Consider the following 27465-nt stretch of genomic DNA (forward strand, 5'->3'; position numbering starts at 1 on the left):
AGATGTAGCTGTACTGGCCTCGCTGAATTCGCTGCTGCTGCCGCCGGTGGCAATATGGCGCCGCTGCTACGCCCTCGGCTATGGGGCTGGCGTTTTTCTTCTTGATTTTGATTTCTACTCCGAATCCCTGCAGCGTGTGCTGAGCTCGGCCACTGGGAGCTTTAGATGCTCTCTGTGCGGAGAAATCCCGCCTAGCTGTTCCGCAGTGGCTCACTTGGGCTTGCTGTAGCCGTCCCGTGAATTCGCCGGTGCCTCCGGCAGTATGGCGCTGCTGCCGCGTCTGCAGCGTCCTCGGGCGCGAGGCCGGTGTATCTCCTCTGTGGCTCTGTTCTCAGTCCGCTTTCTCTCTGGAGCCTGGTGATTTTTTTGTTTCACTGGTGATGGTGTTTTCTGGCTATGAAAGGCGCTGATTTTGTGGTAATGGAGATTTGTTGTTAGCGGGGCTCTTAAGCCCCGCTTTTATCGGTCGCCATCTTCCCGGAAGTCGCATTTCTGATGTTTATATCTAATTGTATCTGAGAAGTTTCCATATATATGATCGTTTGGAAATAAAATAGAAGATCTACTACCAAAAGATGTCTAAATAAAATTTACTTAAGTTATAATAACTATATGAATATTATTTAGAGAGAATTTTGAAAACTCTGTTATTTTAATTTTGAAAAATATATTTTATTTACTTCTACTAATACATGACATACCTTTATTTTAGTTAAATCAGCATTTATTACATATTTGTAATTATTTTTATTTGATCATAAATCTGTTACAGTTATTTACGTGCCTATTCCTGGTATTATTTATATAATTATAATACTCTAGGAGGAAAAAAATTATTCCTTTTATTTTGTACCCAGCACCTTATCAAAATATTCTCAATAAATAATTATTAGGTGAAATATTCTTACCATCTCACATATATTGTATTTTTAGTGGACGTTCCTAAGTGAAATAAGTTTCACAACCATAATATATAACTAGTGAGACTCCATCAACCAGCATAACTAAAATGCAGTGGAGTTCATCTTTCTTTCAGAAAATAGATGCAGTAAATAGTCCAATTTTGCTTCCCAGTTATATTCATCCCTGGGAAGCTCAGAAATGTCAATGCACTGTAGTAGCCATCTTCAACTTTGTTTGGTTTACTATACTCTTTCTTTTTTATGGGGAATCGGAGGCTTCTATAAGTTAGTCTTATTTGTGGACTCTATTAGTCAGGATTCTCTACAGAAATAGAACCAAAAGGACACATATAAAGGTAGAATTATAAGAGGGGATTTACTAGGGGAATTGGCTCATGAAATTATGAAAGCTGAGAAGTTCCAGGACAGGCCATCTGCCAGATGGAGAGCCAGGGAAGTCAGGAGAGCTTGGTGCAATGACAGGCCTCAGAGCTGGGGAAGCTGATGATATAATGTTCAATCTGAGTCTGAAGGCCTCAGAACCACTGGAGTTGGAGTGCTGGTGCATGTCCTGGAAACCAAAAGCTGGAGAGCTTGTGTACTGATGTCCAAGGTCAAAAGTAGAAAGGTGTTGCAGATTCAAGTGAGAGAGATTGTGCCTATTTTCTACATTTTAATTTTACCCAGAGCCTCAGCCAGTGAGAAGATGTTTACCAACACTGAACAATGGTAGATCTCCCCCCACGGTGTCAAATGCCCATCTCCTCCAGAAACACCCTCATGGACACCCCAGAAATTAAATTTGACTAGCTGATAATCACTTAATCTAGTCAAATATACCGCTGAAATCAACCATCACATGGGCCCATTAAAAAAATTCTTTCATACCTTTTTAAAGATAGCAAATAGGCATAAGTACAAAATATTTTGTACTTAGTTTGATCAGAAACACTTACTGCCTATAGTTAGAGGGTAGAAAGTGGAGATGTTACTCTTACCTTAACTAAAATAAAAAGCCAGATAATCTTCAAAGCCATAATTTTTCTTGAACTCTTCAAGGCTGATAACACAGGTTAATTAATTAGCCAAAAATCTGAAGATGGCACACTGAAGGAGAAGTAGAGATGAGGATACCGGTTCACCTGAGCACTGTTTAACCTGGGTACCAGCTTACATGAGCACTGTTTTACTGGATGCAGAGCAAGGGAGAAACAGCAATTAAATAAGGGAATAAAATGCTTTCAGAAAAACATTTTAATCGCATTGTGAGAGGCCAAGAGTGGGTTTCTGTGAGTACAGAACTTATGAGAGCTGGAGCTACAGGCGGAGTTTGCTCCTCTGCATCTGTTCTTCTCTGTAGGAGAGTGAAAACATTTTTTGTGTGAGGTAGAATAATACAAATTGCTATGGAAAAGACACAAAGCTTGGTCTTGGTCCTTCTATCATATATCTTCTACAGAAAATAAGCCTTTTATCATTGAAGGATGAACTAAACTCCCTATTAAAAGACTAGAGAAAAGAAGTCCTGCACCACCAGGGGAAAAGCAGAAATCCATCCTGCACCAGATCACTAGAGTTGGGGTAGAAGGGAATTCCTGAAAAGCCAAAGGCCCACGTGAGATCCAGGGTGAACCGGAACAAGAGAAAACTCCCCTCCACCACTTCAACATCAGGTTAGCAAGTGTCATGTGACATGGAGAAGCGTGTACCACTGTGACTGTAGAAGGTGTGTGGATATAGCTTCTTTCTGGGGCACAGTGTTATAGAGCAAGTCGAAAGCTGAGTTTGGAAGAGAAACAAAGAGAAAAAAACCTAGGCTGAGCAGAAAGAAATACTAAAGGAATTTGAAACAAGTGGTGCACTGAGGGTTATCACAGAAACATCACAACCTAAAATGAACCCAAGTCCTGATTAAATAAACTCTCCAGCTTCCTGATCCCGAAACAACAAACTTACAGAAGGAGATCCTTGACCGTTTTCAGGGATAAATGATATTTATGTTAGTTACTCCAACTTTCAACTAAAAGTTTCTCTCTCTCTCTCTCTCTCTCTCTCTCTCTCTCTCTCTCTCTCTCTCTCTCACACACACACACACACACACACACACACACACCAGAAAAATCTAACAATTGTCAAGAGGCAGAGCAATTCAGAGCTTATTTAAATGTTGGAAATATTAGACAAGAATTTCAAAATTACTATGATCATTTCATGAAAGGTTCTAGTGTAATATGTGGGTAAAAGTCATGTAGGGTAGAAAATTTTACAAGGGTTATGGAATCTATACAAAAGATCAAATAAAAATCAAAGGGAAAAACATGATAACAGATGATAATTGTCTTTAACAAGGTTATGAATAGACTAGATATAGATAAGAAGAGTAGTGACCTTGACAATAGTTTAATAGAAAAAAGTCTTGAAAATGAGTTATAGAAGACTTCTTATCAGAAATTATATAAGCTAGAATGGAATGGCATCTTTGTTTGTTTGTTTGTTACTTTTCTTGGTACTAGGGATTTAACACAGGGGCATTTTACCTCTGAGCTACACCCTCAACCCTCTTTGTTTTTTAATTGAAACAAGAGTTCTCTATGTTTCTGAGAGTCTCACTACATTGCTGAGGCTGTCCTCGAACCTGTGATCCTCCTATCTCAAGCTCCTAAGCATTGGGATTATAGGCACCCACCACAGTGCACGGCTGAATAACACCTTTATTCACAAAAATGTTAAAGAAAAATTTTCACATAGAACTATGACACTACACAGAAACTTAGATTTTCAGAGCCATAAAAATCCCTGAAAATAGTGAAAATGAAGTTAAAGATAAATTTTTTTATTATTTTAATCACTGTAAGAGAGTTATTTAAAACAAAAAATAGTGTGCCACTCTGCTCTGTGTATGCAGCATATGTAATATTTGTCAATCATTACATAAATAATGGGAAGAAGGAGTTGGTAGCATCCAGTTATAAGGTTCTTATATTGTATGCAAAGTGTCATATTATTTGACACTAGATTATGATTAATTGAAGAGTTATATTTTAAACCTTAGGGCAAATACTGAGAAAGGTTTCAGAAGAGGTTTAAGTAATAATATCAGAAATATCCTCTTTCTGGTTACCTCACTCTATTCAGGATAAAATGATTGTCATTCTGTTTTTATAATTTGATTTTCATTTATAGCCCACTTTTCCTTTTATAGCCTCTTTTTTTAGATCTGTCCTCAATAACTTTGTATTATAGAGGTATGTGAAGGAATATGCATGCATTTTTATATTGCTATTCTGTACAAATAAAATTCAGATTTACAATTGAAGAAAAATAAGTTAGGAAAACACCAGAATGATGTCACAACTATACTAAAGACAACATTACTTATCCATGTTTGAGGATCCAAGAGGCAAAGAAAACTGATTTAAACATGGAAGTTGAAAAATAAAAATGCCAGTGGGAAAATAACTTTCCAATATTCTTCTTCCATGAGCGCATGCATAAATTTGATTTGCAATATAAATAGCAGATCTTTTGAACAAGGAACAAAATTAATGTGTACAAACACATGATACATCAAAGAGTGGAAAGGCCACATGCTTATCCTAATAAAATATAGAATCAACATAAAATAAGAGGTGATTATTGACAATCCCAGACCAGAAATAGATGAGAGCAGTTCCCAAATAAGGTTTCCATTTGGCTTTTCTACACTAACATTTGTTGTGCCTAAACTTTAATAAAGTACACATAGAGTCAGAGTTTGGCAATGCGTGGTATAACATTCACTTGTTTGTCCCTCTCAGCCACCTCGTGATAGTCTGTGGTTTTGATTTCAGAGACAAAACACTCAGATTTACCAAAATGTGGCAAATGCAGGTAAAGATTCGGAGTCAGACTGGATTGAAATGAAGACTTTCCAGTGTGCAAGTTGCTTCACACTGTTGCACTTTATCTTCAAACTGGGAAAATACTAAGAAATATGGCAGTACTCACTAGTTAAATACAGGGAGAATGTCTGACATGATGGCAGGCAGGTCATGATAGGGATTAACATCATCATCAAACAGTGATGGTAGCTGGGCATGGTGGCGCACACTTGTAATCCCAGCATTTGGGAGGCTGAGAGAGAAAGATTGCGACTCGCGGACAGCTTCAGCTACAGAGTGAGGCCCTCTGCAACTCAGTGAGATTATTTCAAAATAAAAAATAAAAAATAGAGCTGGGGGATGTAGCTCAGAGGTAGAATGCCCCTGCGTTCCATCCTCAGTACTAAAAAAAAAAAAGAGTGATGGTAGCCAGATGTAGTGGTGCACACCTGTAATCCTAGTACTTGAGACCCTGAAACCAAGAGATAGCATGTTCAAGACTTACCTCAGCAATTTAGGGCTCTATCTCTTTAAAATGAAAAGGGCTGAGCTGGACGGGGTGGAGCACCTAAATTTGTAATCCCAGCATTTGGGAGGCTGAGACTGGAGGATTGCAGTTTGCAGATAGCCTCAGGTACTTAGTGAGACCCTCTGCAACTCAGTGAGACCTGCTTTCAAAATAAAGAATAAAAAAATAGGGCAGGGGGTGTAGCTTGGAGGTCGAATGCCCCTGGGTTCCAGCCCCAGACCCGCAAAAAAAAAAAAAAAAAAGAAAAAAAAAAGAAAAGGGTCGGGAGTGTAGCTTGAAGGTGGACTCTCTTGGGTTTCATTTCCATGACCAAAAGTCAAAACAAACAAACAAAAAAGATCAAGCAAACACATAACAAGAGAGTGATTTTAGTGAAAATCACTTGGCCTGAGAGTTTGAATGGCTTTTGGGTGCTCCTGATTTGAAGACAGACTTCTGAGAAAACGTATGTGGTTGGTGTGGTGCTACTTTTCTGAACTTTGATTTCCTCATCTCTAAAATGAGGTGGAGTAGATCATCGGTTTAAACCCTTTATGCAAGTGAAAGATTAGACAACAGGTCAGTATTTGAAAGTGTTACAAACAGAACCGGAGTTTGAACTAAGGCATGGAGCCGGAGCTGGACTTCTTCATCCACTACCTACCAGGGTTCCCCTGGGCAGTTATGGGACTCCTTGGGCTATCAGAATGTGGAAAGCGATGCTTGCCAAAATGTTGGGGAGCAAGGCTTTCTGTTCCATTCATGTCTGTACCATGTATGGGTTACATGAGTTTTTACTAAATCTATTATCTATTGCATCTCTCTTAAAATAGAACCAACAGTAGTCAGTATAACAAAAGTAATAGATAAATATATTACATTGTAATGATTAAATAAATTTAGTAACCCATCCATTGATCAGAACTCATCATCTTAAAGATCGAATCAGTGTATCATCACAGCTTGGTATAGCTAGAAGCTTCTAGTCAGGTCCCATAACACAACCATAACTGTTATAACTGATAATGGAGAAACATTAGAAATATTAGGCTCTTTTCTCTATGACCTTTAAATAACCCTTGGCAGGCAGTGTTCTTATTGTAATTTTATAGAAAACATTAACTCATGTTTAAGGAAGTTACCTTGAGTCACATTGGTTATTAAGTGGCAGGCCCATAACTGTGACTACATTTCTTAATTCCATGTCAATTCTCTTTTTGCTAAGCTTTTAAAGGCCAGTGGAAATTTAGACTGAACAGTGAACAAGCTTTTTGTTACTAAGCATGAGTTCTTACTGTTTTGCTTGAGAATTCTAAGTAGTTCAGAGAAGCTCTCTGAATCATCCAATGACACACAGTTAATAAGTATTCAGGGCACCCTGAATTCTTCAAAGGCATAATGGGTAAATATTCTTCATGGTTTAAATATAGTGAAAACATTTGCATTCTGATATTAATATTTATTGATTTTTTGAGGTCCAATGAATAGTTCTCATGATAATTCGTAAATCTACAGAGAAAACCTGCATTCATAAATAACAAATTGTATCATTATCCACATCTGTTCTCATTTTCTATAGGCTTAAAAATCTCTATTCAGTGTGAGTGCCAAAAGAAATGGGTAGCCACCAGCATCTATCAAATTCTGGCCCATTTTTTTCCACTTAATTCTTTATTTGAGAATGCAATGCTTATCCAAAATAAATAAGGGATCTACTAAACTACAGTAATTAGCATGCAATGAGTCTCAGATTCCATTTACTTATGGAAATCAAATAAAATCTAACATTTTAGCAATACTATTGTGATGTCAGCTGCTCGATTAGGCTGTTAGAACTGCAGGAGTTACTACTTTAATATCACATTAGCACATCATTAGCTCAAACCATGCCACAGCAGTGTGAAAATTAGCAATTTTCATTTTTCAAAAGAGACAATATGAACTTTTCCTGCTGCTTAAATTTGATGTGTGTGTGTGTGTGTGTGTGTGTGTGTGTGTGTGTGTGTGTGTGTTGAGAAGGGGGTGGTGATAGAAGATGCATGGAATAGTTATATTTTAAATTAACAGTTGCCCTTTCAAAGTCTGTGTATATTGAGAAATTAAAGCTAATATATATATTACCCTTCAGCCCTATTTTTTATTCTTTATTTTGAAACAGGGTCTCACTGAGTTGCAAAGGGCCTCACTAAGTAGCTGAGGCTGTCTGCAAACTGTGATCGTCCTGTCTCAGCCTCCCAAATGCTGGGATTATAGCCATGCGCAACCACACCTGGTGCTAATGCATATTTTAAAAATCAAAAGCACATGCACATCAAATTTTTTATATAACTTTGTTAGCTGACAGTAAATCTTCTTTTGTTGAGGTAGAGTGGTTCAGAAATAAGCGGGCAGATGAAAACTCCTACTTTATAGCTCAAAATTACTTACTGAAGCTACATTAAAAATATCTTTTGAATAAATGAATAAAAAGTACTATCATCTATTAACAATGTGCCAAAATTCCCGTTTTCAAATTTGGCATGTATATTCTATTTTGTTTTTAGTATAACCTTGAGTACAATATTTTAAAATTCAAATGCACTTTAACACATATTAGTTGTATTTCAATTTTATATAACCTTTATTATATGGTCAGAGCCAATATCTATATCTTCATTTCATGGATGAAGAAATTGGATTTTGACTTTGCTTAGTTCACACAAATCTACTTCTATCAGTTTCTTTCCATATGATATTGGAAAAATTATTTCTCTATATAGCAGTTGACACATCTAGGAAATGGGAATAACAAGTAGAGATGTCTTGCAAGATGATTGTAAAGAATAAATGACATAATCCATGAAAAAAATCTTGGTACAATGCTTGGAACATGGCAACCACCTATAAATGTTCACTTGCTATTCTGATTCTTATTGCATATGTCAAATGACAAAGATAACTCAATTATAGAAAAGCACTGAGGATCCCATTATTTTGTACATCATGAACATGTCTATGATACCTATGTAATGTTAAATGTGAGGGCATTTTCTTTCATTTATTTGCTCATAATCGTTTCCTGCTGTCTTCACTCATGGGATTCATGTCCTGTCTTGTCTGTGTATATCCTTTAGTAGTTCTTTCACTGAGTAGTGAGGTTGCTTATGATCTGTGCATCTGAGAAGTCCCCTATATTTTTTCATTTCTCATTGATGGCTTTGCCCAGAGGAAACTCTGTTGACTGTGAGGGCTTTGGTGTCTACCTGATTGATTGACTTGGTTGATTCTTTGGAACTTTTTAGACTCATCTTTATTCCTGCTACTCTATATCTTCTTGTCTTTACTCTTCTTTTCTTTTTTTGTGGTAGTTGGGATGGAACACAGGGGCTTTCTGCCTCCTGGATACACCCCTAGACTTATTTTATATTTTACTTGGAAACAGGGTCTCACTAAGTTGCTGAGAGCCTCACTAAGCTGCTGAGGCTGGCTTCAAACCTGTGTGATCCTCCTGTCTCAGCCTCCCAAGTAGGGACATCACAAGTGTGCACCACCAGGCACGGCTACTCTGTATTTTCACTGTTATGCACCAGTGTGTGATGACTTACTTTATTTGATATTAGGCAGCTGCTTTAAATTGAACACTCTCTTATTTATTGAAGTTAATAGTACTTAAATATTATGCTTCCCAATTTCTTCTATTATCTTCCTCTGCAGCTCCTGGTAAATGTATATTAACACTTTTCATTCTACAGTTCATGTATCTTAACATCTAAATAATATTTTTCTGTCACTTAATGTTTTCACTAAACATTTTGCCTATATTCTGGATAATTTTCTTAGACTTATATTTATATATTTTCTCTTAAAATGTCAATATAATTATTTTTTTTAAAACTATTTGGTCTTTTAAAATCTGTCCTTTCTTTTAAAAATGGTTTACTACTTTTATATATTTTCTCATTTTTATCTCCTTGAATATTTAAATATACTAATTTTAAAATTGCATCCTCTTTGCTATTCTATGGTTCCTTGGGTATACTTTCTCCTCTGTTTCTTTTTCTTATTCTTTCCTATTTGGTTTCTTTTTGTTACTGTATTTTTTTTTTCCCTATGAACACATTTTGGAATAAAAAATGAGTGTCCTCAATGCTATAAGAGTTTTTAGGGGCAACATCATGAGCCCCAGGGAAGCCAAAAGTCACAGACAAGTGTTTGCTCACTTGAAATTTCCACACTCTTTGGGTTGTTCAGGGATTCAGGTCCCAGGGAGGTGATAGACTTCAAGCTGTGTACTCAAGTGGCTGACTCTTCTTATCCATGGCCTCAAAAGAGCCTTGGTTCTGCTAGTTGGGGGTTGGGAGGAGGAAGTAAAATAAGAAAAGAACCTGTTATTGTACCTGCAACTCAGAACAGGATGCTGTCACCCACCTTCAGAGAAGAAATGTTGTGTGGAAAGACCCAAGTTTCTGTTAGCAATAGTTGTTTCAAAATATACCTGGATGAGGTGAAAAAGGAGATCCTATAGAGGAGCAAATAAGGCAACCTAACTGCAGGGATAGAAGGAGGGAGAAGGAAATTCTTTTTTTTTTTTTTTTTTTTTTGGCGGTCTGGGAATGGAACCCAGGGGCATTCGACCTCCGAGCTACACCCCCTGCCCTATTTTTTATTCTTTATTTTGAAACAGGGTCTCACTGACTTGCAAAGGGCCTCACTAAGTAGCTGAAGCTGTCCACGAACTGCGATCCTCCGGTCTCAGCCTCTGGAATACTGGGGTTACAAGCGTGCGCCACCATGCTCGGCAAGAAACTCTTTAAAGTGCATGATGTACTTACTCAACCACTAAACCAAGCATTAAAGGGAGGGATGGGGAAGGAGTGAAGTGGGGACTGGGTGGGGGCTGGCTGGGTGATGTGTGCATTTATGTCTACACAAGTTTTTTTTTAACCCCATTATGATGTATAAATACAATGCACTAATAAAAATATTAAAAATAATTTTAAAAAGAAAAAAAGAAAAAATTTACTTCCACAGCAGCAGAATGTATCAGTTAGTACTTGCTGTGTAATAAACCAGCTCAAAATTGAAAAAAAAAAAAAAACTCCTGGATGTGCAATGATTTATCCCTCTGGGGCAGGCAGCACATGCATGCCATTGCTTTCCAAAGTACAGCATCTGAGCGGGCACTTTGTCTATATTTATTTTCTTTTATATGATTGATATCATATAAAATATACTTTAAAAATCCAGCTTTTTTTTTGCTTATGGTGGTAGGACAAGCATAATATGGAGTGTGATATTAAGCATATTAAGGGCTCTGAAAAGGCCTCTTGTACTGGTTTGCTGCAGGTTTCTAACACTGTGGCATTGAACATTTTTTTCTTAAATCTGGTAGGAGATGTCAACTGGTGACGTGCAACTGCTGGTGAAGTGAACCAATGAGTTATTAGCCACTCATGTTTTATCACTCATCAATGTGGTACCTCCTTCTGCTTTATGGACTGCCTTCCGGCCTTCAGCTAAATTTCAATAACTGCATAGACCACCTTAAGAAATATAAAGTGATTTGGGTGAGTGTAAGAGAGAAATGGGTGAGTGGGTAGTGGGGTAGACAGGTGCAGATGCTGGTCCCAGGGATAATGCTGAAATGACACCATGTACTCAGATGCTCTGAGTCATGGTCCAAAGCTGGACTTAAGAGTCAAGGGTCAAATGGATGTGTCAACCCTGGTTCTCCTGCTCACTAGTGGTATGCTAAAACATGTTGCTTGATGTCTTTAATTCCCAGTGTTTTTATGTATACTGCAGAGTGACTGATACATTAGCTCTATCTGCTCCATGGTTTTTCTTTTTGCAGTTTCAGTTTATCCATGGGCAATCATGTTTTAAAAATATTAAATGGAAAATTCAAGAAATAAACCATTCATTAGTTTTAAATTGTGCTCTGTTCTGAGCAGTGCGATGAAATCTCATATCATCTTGTTCCATTCCATCTGGGAAAGAATCATCCCTCTGTCCAGTGGATCCATGTTGTATATACTACCCACCTGTCAGGTGCCTCTTAGTGCTGTTGGTTTTCCATCGCCTTGGTATGGCAGAGCTTATGTTCAAGTAATGATTACAGAGTTGTCCAATGCCACTTATCTCATTTCATTTCAATATGTAGACACTGTGTCATCTCACATCATCATGAGAATAAGTCTGAGTACAGTACTTTCGAAATTGAGAGCACACATTCATATAACTTTTATTAAAGTACATTATTATTCTATTCTGAGTCACCATTAATTTCTTCCTATGCCTAATGTATAAGTCAAACTATACCATAGGTATATATGTATAAAAAATGTGTACACGGTTAATTATTATCCTTAGTTTCTGGCATCCTTGGGCGTTCTGGGGACTATCACTCATGTATAAAGGGGGCTACTGCACTTACTTTACAGATCACTGTGGAGATTAATGGAAAAGCTGGGGAAGTGGTGTGCAATAATTTCTCATTAAATGTTTTCTTTCCACTTCTATTTCCACCCGTCTCCTCTACCCCTACCCCCAATATAAGTGCCTAGAAAACAATGTTTTCTATAGCTCAGTCAGCATTGGGGACAGTAATTTGGGATCTTTTTGAGTAAAAGTTCTAGAAGTGAGTAATACTAAATATACTAATACATATCATTCATATCATGTTTTGGTAGATTACTTAATATCCCTACCTTCTTGATATGATATATAATATAGAGCTTAGCACATAAAAGGTGCCAAATAAACATTTGCTGAATGAAAGTTTGTAGAAACAGGTTCCATAAACAAAAATTTTATGGGCCAGAAACTCTTCCTAACTCACTGTGCCTAGTTGTTTCTTATGACTATTTATAGTGCATGTGCCCTTAAGAAACTGTACTTGTTTATATAAAGTCTTTTTGATAAAACAGATCTTTTGTTCAATTATTTTTAATTAAAAAGTTAAGTAAAATTTGACACCCTGCAAATTTGATTTCAAAGATCCTTCTGCAGCCCTTTTACTTATTAACTTCCACCCCTTTAAAGGCAATTACCAAGTTTTGAGAATTCTGACATTTACTTAAAACCATGTGGTTATCCAATTCAAACATGGAACACAGTGTCTTATACAAAATCACAAAAAAATCAGACTTAAACTCAAATTTAAAAATAGTCTGAAACTTTTAACCATTCCTTAATAATTGTTTGCATCAACTTTTGAAGGAAAAGAATTAAGAAGTTGGTTTTTCAAAGCAAAATTACATAGTGAAACTACGTTTTTATTCATGGCAAAATTAGCAGAGTTTAAACAAAATTCTGGGTACTTGTGTAGGGATAGGTAAAAGGAAGCTGGAAAAGAAAAGGGCAGCTTTAACCACAGGAGATTTAATTTATCACTCAGTGAAGTTGCCCTGGAATTCTCTTTAAGCACCAGCACTTGTATTCTCATATAAAAGTGCATTAAGTAGTAAAAAAGCTTTGAATGTCTGCTCTTTGCAGTTTAACATCCCTTGTCCTTAAAAGCACAACAATATTTTCATTAGCTGTGTCATTAATACAAGATGGAATCAGTGGTGTGACATTGATATGAGGTGTCTTCTCCTATTAGTTTCTTGTCCAGTGGATTTCCACCTATGAAGTTAAGGACTAGTGAAGGGTATATACATATGAAAGTTTATTTTAAGTCAAGGAAAGATAGAAGATAAACACAGCTCCCCCCACATAGGGGGAAGTGGGAATTCCTGAAAGAGAATAATTGTTGAAGTTCTTAGGAAGTAAGCTTTTATATCTTCTTGTAATCCCCCTACATACTCTTTTGTGACTGTTCAGAAGTGGGTCTTGGGGGATCAATGTCTTTTGCTCAATTTCACGCCTTCATTTGAATTGTTATCTTGTGGGCTGGTGGGCTCTCAGCTCCTAGTACTACTTGTCTGTTCACCTCCCTCCATCTTGTAGACACAGATTGTCCTGAGAAGGCAGCCAACAGAAGGGGCTGAAGTTTTGTTTTGATTTCCATGGTCCTTGCCTGGTCGTCTTATTAACCTTCCCTGTTTTTACCTATTCTACAGGTGACCTCTTTTAACCTTTCCGATTCCAAGGTCTTCTGCCCTGCCTCATCATTATTTCTTTTCATCAGGCTGTGATAGACCTAGGTCGTTAATGTGGTACCGGGTAGGTAGGAAGTAAAGGGAAGTGGAGAACTGGTAACGTTAGAAAGAAATTCCTGCCTCAACTCTGGGTGAGAAACTGAATAGCTTCAGTGTCAAAGCTCTTTGTTCCTTTGTGTCCTCCTGTGAAAAACAAGATAATTAGGGCCTCCCTTACAGAGTTGTGGAAAGGATTAGATGAGACAACACCCAGAAAGATACTTTACAAGTGGATTTCAAAGGACATGCTCTGTGAACTAGTAGCATGGGCACTGCGTGGGAATTTGCTAGAAACGCAAATTCTTAGGCCTCTCTAGACACATGCTCAATCAGAAACTCTAGGGATAAAGCCCAGAAACTAGTTTTAATAAGCCCACCAAGGATCTCAAATGCTTCCCATAGGTTAAGAACTACTGCTTTAAAGTGCTATATAAGTGCCAAGTATTGTAATTTCTTAATAGTCCAGAACCCAAGATACCTACCAGTCCTAAAATAAATCTTCCTCTTTGGCCTAACCTCTGCTTGCACATTTTGTAGTAAATACCTATGTGTAGATTTAAAAAAAAACAATAGTTCCAAAGAAAGAAGCACAGTAGAACAAAGGTGCCTCAGTGTTTCTTGTCCCTGAATTACCTGATTAATAAACATCATGTCATATGGGATGGAACATTTTCCATGATTGCACATTGTCCCAGGCATGAGACTCTCCAGCTCTTAGGTAGGTCAGTTACGGTAGGGCCATGAACAGTTTAGGGAACAGGCCTCCCTGTACCCCCCAAAACACTACCACAATTGAAAATTTCCTACTTGGTTGCTTGAATGCTCATTTTATTAAAATCTGCCTCCTGAGCGAAAAGGTGAGGTTGATTTAGAGCAAGATAGTCTGTGTGTGTGTGGTGAAAGTAAGAGGAATTAGACCATTCTGCTGTTATCATCGGACAAAAGAAGGAGAAATAAAAATTTTTGCCCAGTTTCCATGGTGCTTGGTCTGAAATATTGCAGGATCCTCAGTTCAGGAATCCAGCTTCAGAAATATCCTGTACCATATACTGTGTGTGTTAGTTTTTTTTTTTTTTTTTTTTTTTGTCACAGTGACCAAAATACCTGACAAGAACAATTTAGAGAAGGAAATGTTTATTTGGCTCATGGCTCCAAAGGTTCAGTCCGTGGTCAGCTGCTGAACTAAGGCTTGCGTATTTATGTTCATAGCTTCACAATTCAGCATTGCCAAACTATGGAACCAGCCAAGATGGCCAGCAACAGATGAATGGATTACAAAACTATGGGATATGTACACAATGCAATTCTACTGAGCCATAAAGAAAAGCTCCATCTTTGAACTTTGCTACTTTGGGGACCATGCTTTCAACACATAAACATTTAGTAGGACATTTCAGACCCATACCTTTAACTGTGCTAAAAATACTTTGAGGTATCATACATTGGTTCTTTTTCCTGGCACAGAGAAAGTAGTTTCCTTGCTTCAAATCATAAAACCAGTACTTATCAGAAGCAGAATTTGAAGACACTCCCATGATGGCATGGGGCTGGGAACTTCTGTGGTTCTTACTGCCTCCTGTGATTTAGAGGAATCTAAGGATCCATGGTCGCTATATAAGTACATCAGAAAAGTAACAATTCCTATGTGATGAATATATTTTGTTCTTTGTTCAATGTCTGCTTCTTATATAAACAATTTTTTTCCAACCATGAAGTACTAGTGATGAAATCCTGATATCCATTTAAATCAATGAGGCCTTCACTTTCTGGACATAATCTATTGGGTCAGGGACGGGTTTCTGATACAAATTAGTTTAGCAAGTGTTGGTCTTGCAGGAGAATTTGGATCTGAGATAGCACTGGATCCCATACAGACTAAGAGAGAGAGGCAACAGAAATGGATGTTAAAAGTGGATGTTGCCAGGCATGGTGGCACATACTTGTAATCCAGCACTTGAGAGGCTGAGACAGGGGGATCATGGTTCTCGACCAGCCTCGCCTACTTAGTGAGGCTTTTGCAACTCAGTGAGACCCTGTTTCAAAATAAAGAATAAAAAATAGGGCTGGGTTATAGTTCAGAGGTAGAATGTCCCTGGGTTCCAGGTCCAGTACCACACACACACACACACACACACACATACACACACACACACACACACACACAAAAGTGGATGCTCAGAAGAGAGATGGTCTTAATAATATCAATAATATTCCAGTTGTTGGTTCTATGTCCTTTTGGAAACCCTATTTCTTAGGACATCCTCATGTTTGTATAATAATTTCCCCTTAAGCTAGGTTCAATGTTAGTGGTTGTTTGTAACAAATAATCTTATTGGTTGGTAGAAACTATCTACAGCAGCTCTCACATAAGATTTCTATACTCATGGGCCACGATTTCATGGCTGGGTAAACAGTATTTGAGAAGAGAGTTATGGAAACTCAGGAGATTAGCTCTGGCAATTCTTTTCATTCTCTTTGGGACACAGTTTCACCCATTTATTTACCTATTATTTATTTAATTAGTTATTATTTATTTATTCTCTTTTACTGGCTCTTCTTCTGTCTCCAAAATAAGTCTCTTTCATTACATACGGAATAGAGTCTCCTTTAGTTATTACCCTTTCCCTTATCTTTTTTCTTTTATCACAAAGCTTCTTAAGAAAGTATGTACTGCATGTACCTCTCACTTATTTTTTTTTAAATACACTTTAATTTTTCTTCCATCTGAACCACTCTACTGAAATTGGGGCTATTAAGTCTAACGATTGCTCTGCCTGTGAAATTCCAAAGGTCATTTGAAAGTCCTTATCTTAATAGACCTCAGGGTTATATTCAATACTGAAATCACTTTTTCTTTTTTTTTTTAATTCTCCCTTTCTGTGCTACTATGACCTAGGATTCTTGTAATTTTCCCTGTTGTTCTCTGCCCACCCTTTCCCATTTTTCTTTGGGTTTCTTTTCCTCCTTTCTCCTTCTGGCTTTTAAACCCTGCGTAAACTTAAGACCACTGCGTAAATTTAGGCCTTTGACTCCTGGACCCACTCAGGCCTATGCTTCCAGCCCTTCCCCTTTCTTCTCCCTAGTCCGTCCATCACATTCTCCACTTGGCTTCCTGGGTGAGTGACCTTCGTGAAATGCAAGCCCAGCATAGGGTGTCCCGGTTAGAGCTCTGCTCTCACTCCTGGTACTTGTATGATAAAGTCAAGCTCCTACTCCATGACTTAAGTGTCTCCGTAGCTCACTCCTCCAACGTCATCTCTCACCTTTCCTGCTTTGCATTCTAGTGCTCAGGATTTCCTGCAGGCATGCCCCATAGCAGTTTTTATCTGTATGTCTTTCTCATGCTATGTCCTCTAGCTGGAAGAAAACCCTTCTCAGCTCAAGGGGCCATTTCAGTGTGAAACTTTCTCTTTTCACTCTCCATTGGATGAATCAAATGCTACCTTTCCGTACTTGTTTGAATATGTCTACAATAACAACACATTTTTTTCCCTATGGGTCTCTCTCCTCAACTAGGCTGAGTTACTGGTATATAATATTGTTTTATCCTATTTTTTATATATTTTTTTATTTTATTTTTTATTGGTGAACTGTATTCATACATCATAGTGGGATACAAACTTTTGTAGACATACATGCAAACATCACCCAGTCAGCCCCCACCCGATCCCCACCCAATTCTCTCCCCATCCCTCCCTCCCATGCTTGGCTTAGTGGTTGACATCTAGTATTATAGCAATTTATCCAAAATTAAAAATGATAATCTCACATGATAGTTTCATTTGTCTGATATCAAGCTTTTGATGACTTAAAGATAACATTTCAATATTTTTTTTTACTTTCTTTCTTACCAGAGAATATTTTTTTTTCTATTTTTTTAGGTGAAACTATCATATATTTATATATTTATTTTTCAGAAAAAAAAATCTATCCTAATATGGAATATGAACTCTAGATACCCAAAACGATCTTGAAAAAGAACAAAGCTAGAAGATATATATTTTCTGATTTCAAACCATATAAAGCTACAATAATTGAAACAGTGTAGTACTATTCTAAAGGCAGATATATAAACCATTGGAGTTAAATAAAAGCCTAGAGCTAACTTCTTCCATATATTGTCAAGTTATTTTTGACAAGGTTTCCACGAACATTTGGTGGTGGAAATAATAATCTTTTAACTAAATATTGTTGAAACATAATAATTACATGGAAAAGAATAAAGTTGGACCCTTACCTAATCCCATATACAAATATTAACTCAAAATAGATAAAAAAACCTAAATATAAATCTTAAGACTATAAACTTTTAGGAGAAAATCTGGGTCATAAAACCTCACAACATTGAAATTGGCAGTGATTTCTTGGATATGATTTCAATGGCACAGGCAACAGAAGAGTATACAAACTCCCTAAAAAATAAAAAAGATATTGTATATCCAAAGACAATGTAAACAGAGTTAACAGTTACTAATAGAATGGGATAAAATATTTCCAAATGCTATATCTGAAGGTATATTAATATTCCAACTAGAAATCCTAAAAATTAACAACAATAAAAGCAAACAATACCATTTAGAGATAGGTAAAAGACTAACATAAGTAATGAATCTCCACAGATAACCAATCTTAGTTGTCTGTTGGATGGAAAATCTTGTTTCTCTGGTTCTGGTGTGTGTTACCTATTTCTTCTTTGTAGTTCATCTCTTTGAGTATTTTCTCTAGTGCTGGTTTTGAAGACATAAATTCCTTCAGTTTCTGTTTGTCATGGAAGCTTCTTATTTTCCCATCTAATTTGATAGAAAGTTTTGCTGGGTAGGAAATTTTTGGCTGGAAGTTGTTTTCTTTCAGAGTTTGGAATATGTTACTCCAAGCCCTTCTGGCTCTCATGACTTGGTTTGGGAAGTCTGGAGTGATTCTAATTGGTTTACCTCTGAATGTCACTTGGCCCTTTGTTTTTGTTGCCTTCAAGATTCTCTGCTTGGCTTCCACATTGGTCATTTTGACAATTATGTGGTGTGGGGATCCTCTTCTCCGATCCTGTCTAAAGGGAGTTCTATAAGTTTCCTGGATCTGTGTATCAACCTCTTGCTCTATGTTTGGAAAATTTTCTGCTATTACTTCCTTGAAGAGATTGTTGATCCCTTTGGTTTCACTTTCTTTTCCCTCCTCTATTCCAATTATTCTTAGGTTAGCTCTCTTAAAATGGGCCCATATTTCTTCAATATCAGATTCCTGCTGTTGGATATTTTTTCCTAGATTAGAAACTATGCGTTCATTTTTGGAATGATCATCTTCTAAGAGCGAGATTCTGTTCTCCATGTGGTCTAATCGGTTGTTTGTGCTTTGAATTGAGGCCTTTACTTCATTAATTGCATCCTTTATCTCTTTTTGGCTCTCTCTGAGTTCTTTTCGAAGCACCTCTATTATTTCTACAGTTATTTTCCTGATTTGATCTTCTAGAAATCTCTGATTTTTCTGTTTTATCGGGTTCTGATGTTGTGGGGTTGTGGGCATTCATTGCTCCAGTATTATTCCTCTTTCCCATGATTTCGGAAGTTTGTGCCTTCTCTGGGTTCTTCCCTTGGGTCACTATGACTTCACTTAAGGTGTTCTGGATCTCGAGTCAGTAGTGTCTCAGACCCCACTACTCCTTTACTGGGTTGTATCACAGAGTCTCCGACCCAGAGAGTCGATAGAGGCTGCTTTAGACTGTGGGGGGTGCCAGGTTGCACGTTCTCCTATGGTGTGATCTCTGCCACCTCCACTCCCCCACTGGGTCAAGTCCCAGGGAGTACAGTACTGGGATTTCTCCTCTGTGGCCCGCAATTTGACTACTGTTCTTGAGTACGCAGATGTAGCTGTACTGGATTCGGTGAATTCTCTGCTGCTGCCGCCGGTGGCAATATGGTGCCGCTGCTATGCCCTCGGTCGTGAGGCTGGTGTATTTCTTCTTGGTTTTGATTTCCACTCTGAATCCCTGCAGCGTGTGCTGAGCTCAGCCACTGGGAGCTTTAGATTTTTCCTGTGGTGAGAAATCCCGCCTTGCTGTTCCGCAGCGGCTCACCTCGGCTTGCTGTAGCCGTCCGGTGAAGTCGCCGCTGCCGCCGGCAGTATGGCGCTGCTGTCGCGTCCTCGGGTGTGAGGCCTGTGTATCTCCTCTGTGGCTCTGAGCTCTGTTCTCAGTCCGCTTTCTCTCTGGAGCCTGGTGATTTTTTTGTTTCTCTGGTGATGATGTTTTCTGGCTATGAAAGGCGCTGATTTTGTGGTAATGGAGATTGGTTGTTAGCAGGGCTCTTAAGCCCCGCTTTTCTCGGTCGCCATCTTCCCAGAAGTCTGTCCTATTTTTTTTTTTTTTAACATTTGCCTTTCCTAGCAAAGAACCCAAATGAATATTTAACCACTGCAAGGAATTTCTGCTATCGTGTCTTTCTACATTTTAATAAACACTGCTCTACATTTATCTTATTATAGCTCATTTGTTTTAGACCACATCCTAGTCTGCTTGCTCCTTTTAACTCTCCAGTTGACCATCAGCTATTCTTTATTTTTTCCATTCTTTGTGATATGAGTGGATTAGATTTGTATGCCACCTCTTTATTCAAATAATTAAGGAAAATGTCTAATAAGATGGATCCTATTGGAGAATTCAAGGGCTGGCAAGCGGTGTACTTGCAACTTATGTTTTAATCTTTTTGCACAAATTGCTGAACTAAAGTCATCTTTGCCAAATGTTTCCAGTCATTGTTTTATATCTCTTTCCTCAAATATGCTTCATGTAATGTCTTCATTAAAAGACAATGCAAAATAAATCTTTAATGAGAACTTGTGTAATAGCCACAGTCTCAATATTTCATCACTGGGTACCTAGCATAGGGTTTTAGGAGTAGGGTTACATTGGTTAAATAAACTTTATCTTTAATGATGAACATAAGAACATGGTCATTTTTCACTGGTTGTATTAGAGCCTCTGTAATTATCATTGCAAACTGTACTTTCTATGCATCATTATTCCAAGGAAATATAAACCTTTTGTACATTTAAGAAATATGTAGTCAAATCATTTAGAATAAAATAAAACCTTATTTTAATATTGATTGAAGAATACTGAAAATTAATAATTGATATTACTCAAATCTTTACATGTATCAGGAATTTTCTTAGAGGTCTTATGAGTGTTTATCTATTTATTACTCAGAATAGCCCTGTAAAGAAGATATTATTGTTCATCTGTTTTTCAGATGAGACATTGAAGCATAGAAAGGTTAAGTAATTTGTCCAAGGTTATGTACTTAGTTTATTGTATTTTTAATCAGCCTTGATTCCAGAAGATTCTTGAGCATGTACTCTTGTTCCCACAAATTCTAACCATCAATCTTACCTAATACATATCCACGTTCGTTTTAGAAAGCAACATCTTCCCTTTCAATATAATACACCAATTTCCTTTGTGTACATTTCTGTGGGTGGGTAGACAAGAATTTCCTGGACTTAGAATACAAATGATGGAAACCTTAGTGAGTGGAGAAGCAAAAAATTTTTTTCTTCCATCTTCTGCTTATAATCTAATTTGTTTCTGATGATCTTAGAAGGGAATTGAAGATAGGGAAATGCCCATCATTATCTTCTTTATTACAGTCATCATCATTATCTTCACCATGGTAGGAAATGGTCTAGCCCTTTCTCAGCATTTCTCCCTTGGCCCATGAATAAGGATTTGGCCTCCTTGAATATTGTGGGATAATAGCATGGGCATGACTTCTACCTCTGCCATGCCCACCTCCACTCCTCCTCACTCAGGGAGCTGTGAATCATATGCCTGGGGGAGAGCTGGGCCCATTGGAGAGTCCCAGGGCACTTGCTTTCTCCAATTTAGGATCTTGTATTTCTGTATTTTAATCTTATGCCATATGGAATTGAATTATTTAGTCACGGCTTCTTCATTCTGCCCCGGGTGGGTAGTACTATTTTAAAGTGAGAGGAATATGGAACTCCTTTTGTTCAGCGATGTATGATAAAATTCTAAAATTTCTACATCTAAAATTAAATGTGGCACTACGACCCATTTAACAACTGCCTATATTATACAGTACGGTAGGTACTGGAGATTTCACAGTGACCACAAAGGGTAGAGACTATGCCCTCAGGGAGCCCAAACAAACAAAATAGTACTGAATATATTAGAAACTGAGGAGACTTGGGAAGAACAATAAGGCGGATGAAGGGGAATGGGAGGGTGCATTGTGTGGATGGAGTGGTTGTATTCTCCATGCAGTGGTCAAAGAAAGCCCTTTCGCTCATCTGACATTTGAGCAAGGTGAGAAAATAAGTCCTGCGGATGCTGGGGTAAGAGTTTTCTAAGAGTGAGTGCAAAGATCTTGAGACGAGGTCACATTTGACATCTTTGAAAGAGACTCAGGGAGGTCAGTGTGGTTGAGGTGAGCAAGAAAAAGGGGGGGATGCAAAAGATGAGATTAGAGAGGAAGAAGAAGAAAACAAGGCCGCACAGTACCTTAAAAGCCACAATAAAGAAGCTGAATTTTACTTTTCGAGAAATTCTACAGAAGAATTTTGTGCAGCAGAGTAACATGATTAGACATGTATTGAAAAGACACTTCTGCATTTCCTGTGGAATGTAGATGCTATATAGGATGGGAAGGGTGGAGAGGAGGCTCCTGGGAGAGTTCTCCTGGGAGATAAAATGGCATCATTTAGGGAGGTGGTAAGAATTTCATGTAGTGTAAGTGTGTGTGTGTGTGTGTGTGTGTGTGTGTGTGTGTGTGTTGCTGGGGATTGAACAACCCGGGGGCATCCCACCTCCAAGCTACACCCTCAGCCCTATTTTTTTAGTTGGAAATAGCATCTCCCTACATCGCTCAGAGCCTCCCTAAGTTGCTGAGGCTGGCTTCGAACTTGTAGCAACAGAATTTCTTGTTGATAGAGTATGAGATTTGACACTATTTCTTATGGGGGTGATTTTTAAACTAAGTAGTTCTAAAAATGTGTGTTTATTTAATAAAATGAACTATCACATACTCTTTACCCAGATTCTATACTTAATATTTTAACATACTTGCTTTATAGTTCTTTTTTGGTGTGTGTGTGTGTGTGTGTGTGTGTGTGTGTGTGTGTGTGTGTGTGGTAGTGGGGGTGGAACCCAGAAGCTTTCTACCTCCAGGCTCTACTCCCAGATCTTTTTTATACTTTATTTGGAAACAGGGTCTCACTAAGTTTCTGAGAGCCTCACTAAGTAGCTGAGGCTGGCTTCAAACCTGTACGATCCTCCTGTCTCAGCCTCCCAAGCGCGGGGATTACAAGTTTGTGCCACCATGCCCGGCTAGTTATTTTCTTTTGAATAATCCTGTATTTGCTGAATTATTTTAAGGCAAGCTAGACATCATAGGGACTAACCTGGTGTTCAGAAAAGAATGTTCAAACGGGAATAATAGTATGCCTGATGGTATGAGGGTTAGGAGGGAGAATGATCTGGAACATGTAATGAAAAACAGATGGATAACTACTCTTCCTTTAGGGCTGGTAAAAAGAGTGTAACACCAAAGAAATTAATTGTTATGAGGGCCACAGGAAAAAAAAATAGTGTGATTAGGGGTGATCTAGTTTCTGTTACCATAAAAGGTGAAAGAAACATTCAGAGGAGAGACTGAGGGTTATAGGACTTGTATGATAATAGACGATGGTTTGAGTTCCACTAGACAAAGTAAAGTCTCTCAGGAATTGGAGACTAACAGGAGATGGAGACAGAATAAAGAACTATAGGACTGTGTGAGGCTTAAATGTCAAAGATGAAGGTTGACCTGTGATTCTGAGGTTTTGGGGAGTAACTGACATAAAAATAATAAAGATGTTCTCCAGGCAGAAAATGGTGGCATGGTTGTGGTTTTACAGTTAAGGGAATTCTGGATTGTCAGAGGCTCCATTTTATAGCTGTTGGTGGATACAAAGGGCTTGGAAATGGGTGGTTTTATTTTGAGTGCACAGGGCTCTATTAAATTCTGTGGGTTCATGAGTTGATAAGCTAGTAATGTAGTTTCTTTCCAGCATGTCTTAAGGTAAAAATATAACCATCAAAAATCTTTCCATACTCAAAACTGTTTTCGATATTTCTCCATTAGCACACCTACTATGCTTTGAGAATCCTTGTTCAATGTCTTTATTTGGACCATCTTAATCATGGATGATATCCAGTAATGTTATAAAATAAAACAGGTGTAGAGATTATTGTTGAATATCTCCATAGTAGGTATTAAGAAAAATACAAAAATACATGGAACGTGGTTTCTAAAGGCACTTGCATACCTGTGGGAACACAGACTTGTGAGAAAACATGTAAGATAGAAAGCAGTTGCAGAAATTATCTGTGCAAGAAAGAAGTGATGAATTCTGGATGTAGGCAGAAGATAGGGCAAGAGATTGGGGATGCTGCTCTGCAGAAAGTGAAGTGTGAGCTGAGCTTTGAGGGAGGGCTGGGACATCTAGAGAAAAGGAGCAGGTGGTTCAGAAGGAAGAGCTTTACGAAATCACAATGGTGTAAATGTGTCTGATCTTCTTCCATACTGTCAATGAGACAAGGAACTTTTGGATTACCTCTGACTCTCCTCCCTTCCTCCCTTGACAGCTGTCATTAAATCTCATTTTCTCAGACTTTCTCAAATCATCCTCTCTTCTTTTCCCACTGCCACTTCCTCACTTCAAGCCTCTTTACCTTTTTCCTTGTCTCTGCACAGTTCAACTGGTTTGCTTGCTTCTGATCTACTCTCTAATTTCTAATTTCTAAGTCTAATTTCTTTTTGTCTTGAACCGTCTTCATCCAACACCAAGCCAACTGTGATGACGTGTTGATTATTGAATAGAGCTTCTGTTTCTCGAGGCCCTTCAACACCTGGCTGCAATTCCTTTCTCCTTTAATTTCTGGCTTTGTGTTTTCTGACTCACCACATATTTTACCCGTAGTAAATAATTTTGCTCCCCAAATAATGCCTTACTTTGCTCTTGAGTCTGCATTTTAATTGAAATTGTGACTCCCAGACTTTGAACTGGATGTTTGGAGAGAAGGAAGGTTCTTTTCCTTCTCTCTGCTTAATTGATCATCTGAGGCCAAATTCAATGTTACCTTCTTCTGGTTAGCTTCTCTTGACTCCCACTTCCATCAAAAGGAATGACTCTTTAAACACTGCTTTTGCCACGTAAATTATGCTTTGTATAATAATAATTTATATTCATTCCCATTTTTCCACTGGACTGTGCTCCTCCTTGGAAGAAGAGGCCATATTTTGGTTATTCTGGTCCTACCAAATACTCCCCTCAGGGCCTACTACTGGCTCTCTTTGCATTGGATTGGTGAAAGTCATTTTGTTAAGTGGGAAGGCATGCTGTTTTCTAGAAGCAAACCTCAACAAACTTTGAACCATTCTTGCCATGACATATAGTCTGACATGGTGCTAAAAGTCACTGAACATACTAATTATATGATGAGTTGCAAAACTGAGATCATAGCATGCCCAAGCAGGTATTTAGTGTATTCTTTGGGAGATTCATAGCTTTGACTTATTTGTAGACATGACTTTTTTTTTTTTTTTGCAACACCCATATTTCAAACTGGTTTTCTTTACAACTTGAGTAAAACATGTCATATATAAGAATAAATTATCTGACTCAAGCAAAAATACAGGATTAGGCTGACAATATCCTGAGCATTTAGAAATAGAGCACATTGAGGTCTTATGAATTATAATGTTAAACTGGGGTAGAGACATATTAAATAGACTAAAACATAGTGTCTTATGATTGAGTGCATTTTTAGTATTTGGTCCCATGAAGTGTTCAACTTGGACTAAGATTCTCATTACAGTTTAACTGAATAATGAACTAAGTGTGGAATTAAGGACAGGAAAGTATATCATGTCCCTTGTCTTGGTCTGATTCTTTCAGATCCTAGACTGCCCCCTTGTCATTAAGAGAAAATAATAATTCAATATTATACATATGAACGATGAGGCCAGTGATGAAATCATTAGATATTTTAGACATATGACTTCTTGCCCTGAATATCTTTTTAAAACATACTTTGTTGCATCTCATTATGTAAAATATATAAAATATTTATGCATTGAAACTGACATTAGATCCAAGTTTGTACTTTAAAAAATCACATAAATTTTTATAGATGAAAATGTGAACATTCACATATTTGTGTTAAGAAATAATTTTTATGTGTACTTCTATCCCTTTTCCCTACCCAGCCCCCCAAATTTAACAGTCAGTTCTCATAGCAGACATCAAACAATTGAAGGAATGTGTATGATTGAAGACCTGGGATATACATCTTCAATCATTAAAAGGTACTTTGAATAGATAAATACTTAAAGGCACAGAAAGATATTTGTGGAGATGTTCTATTCATAAGTCAGAATTACTTTGGTTTTAGAATAAATGGGTTTTTTCCTATTAACAGTAGCATGAAACAGAGTTGGCTTTTTAATACATATAAATTATGGAATTATCTAAGATAATAAGACCTAGCATATATATATACATATATGTGTGTATATATATATTAGTCATTCATGATGTGATTCTTTGTTTATAACACCATGCTCTTGGAGATGCTTTTTATCCTAATTTTCTTTTGTTCATGTAATGCAAACATTTTAGTTATTTGCTAGGAATTGACTAAAACATAAATGAAAATCTTGTATCAAAAATATCAAGAATAAATAAAGGTTTCTCATTTTTGGAGGTGGTTCTCGGAGGTGGTAGTAAGGAATGCTCATTCTATTTGGTTAAAATAGTAACTATGTGAATGAAACTAATTTTTTTTTATTGGTGCACTGTATTCATACATCATAGTAGGATACATACTTTTGTAGACATACATGCACACTTTTCCCAGTCAGCCCCCACCCAATCCCCACCCCATTCTCTCCCTATCCCTCCCTCCCATGCTTGGCTTAGTAGTTGACATCTAGTATTATGGCAATTTATCCAAAATTAAAAATGATAATCTCACATAACAGTTTCATTTGTCTGATACCAAGCTTTTGATGACTTAAAGATAACATTTCAATATTTCTTTTTGCTTTCTTTCTTACCAGAGAATAATTTTTTTCTATTTTTTAGGTGAAACTATCATATATTTATATATTTATTTTTCAGAAAAAAAATCTATCCTAATATGGAATATGGACTCTAGGTACCCAAAATGATCTTGAAAAAGAACAAAGCTATAAGATATATATTTTCTGATTTCAAACCATATAAAGCTACAATAATTGAAACAGTGTAGTACTATTCTAAAGGCAGATATATAAACCATTGGAGTTAAATAAAAGACCAGAGCTAAATTCTTCCCTATATTGTCAAGTTATTTTTGACAAGGTTTCCACAAACATTTGGTGGTGGAAATATTAATCTTTTAACTAAATATTGTTAAAAAATAATAATTACATGGAAAAGAATAAAATTGGACCCTTACCTAATCCCATATACAAATATTAACTCAAAATAGACAATAGACCTAAATATAAATCTTAAGACTAAACTTTTAGGAGAAAATCTGGGTCATTAAACCTCACAACATTGAAATTGGCAGTGATTTCTTGGTTATGATTTCAATGGCACAGGCAACAGAGGAGTATACAAACTCCCTAAAAAATAAAAAAAAAATATTGTATATCCAAAGACAATGTAAACAGAGTTAACAGTTACTAATAGAATGGGATAAAATACTTCCAAATGCTATATCTGAAGGTATATTAATATTCCAACTAGAAATCCTAAAAATTAACAACAATAAAGGCAAACAATACCCTTTAGAGATAGGTAAAAGACTAACATAAATAATGAATCTCCACAGATAACCAATCTTAGTTGTCTGTTGGATGGAAAATCTTGTTTCTCTAGTTCTGGAGTGTGTTACCTATTTCTTCTTTGTAGTTAATCTCTTTGAGTATTTTCTCTAGTGCTGGTTTTGAAGACATAAATTCCTTCAGTTTCTGTTTGTCATGGAAGCTTCTTATTTCTCCATCTAATTTGATAGAAAGTTTTGCTGGGTA

The sequence above is a fragment of the Muscardinus avellanarius genome (genome assembly GCF_963383645.1).
Source record: "Muscardinus avellanarius genome assembly, chromosome: 11".
NCBI classification, from domain to species: domain Eukaryota; kingdom Metazoa; phylum Chordata; class Mammalia; order Rodentia; family Gliridae; genus Muscardinus; species Muscardinus avellanarius.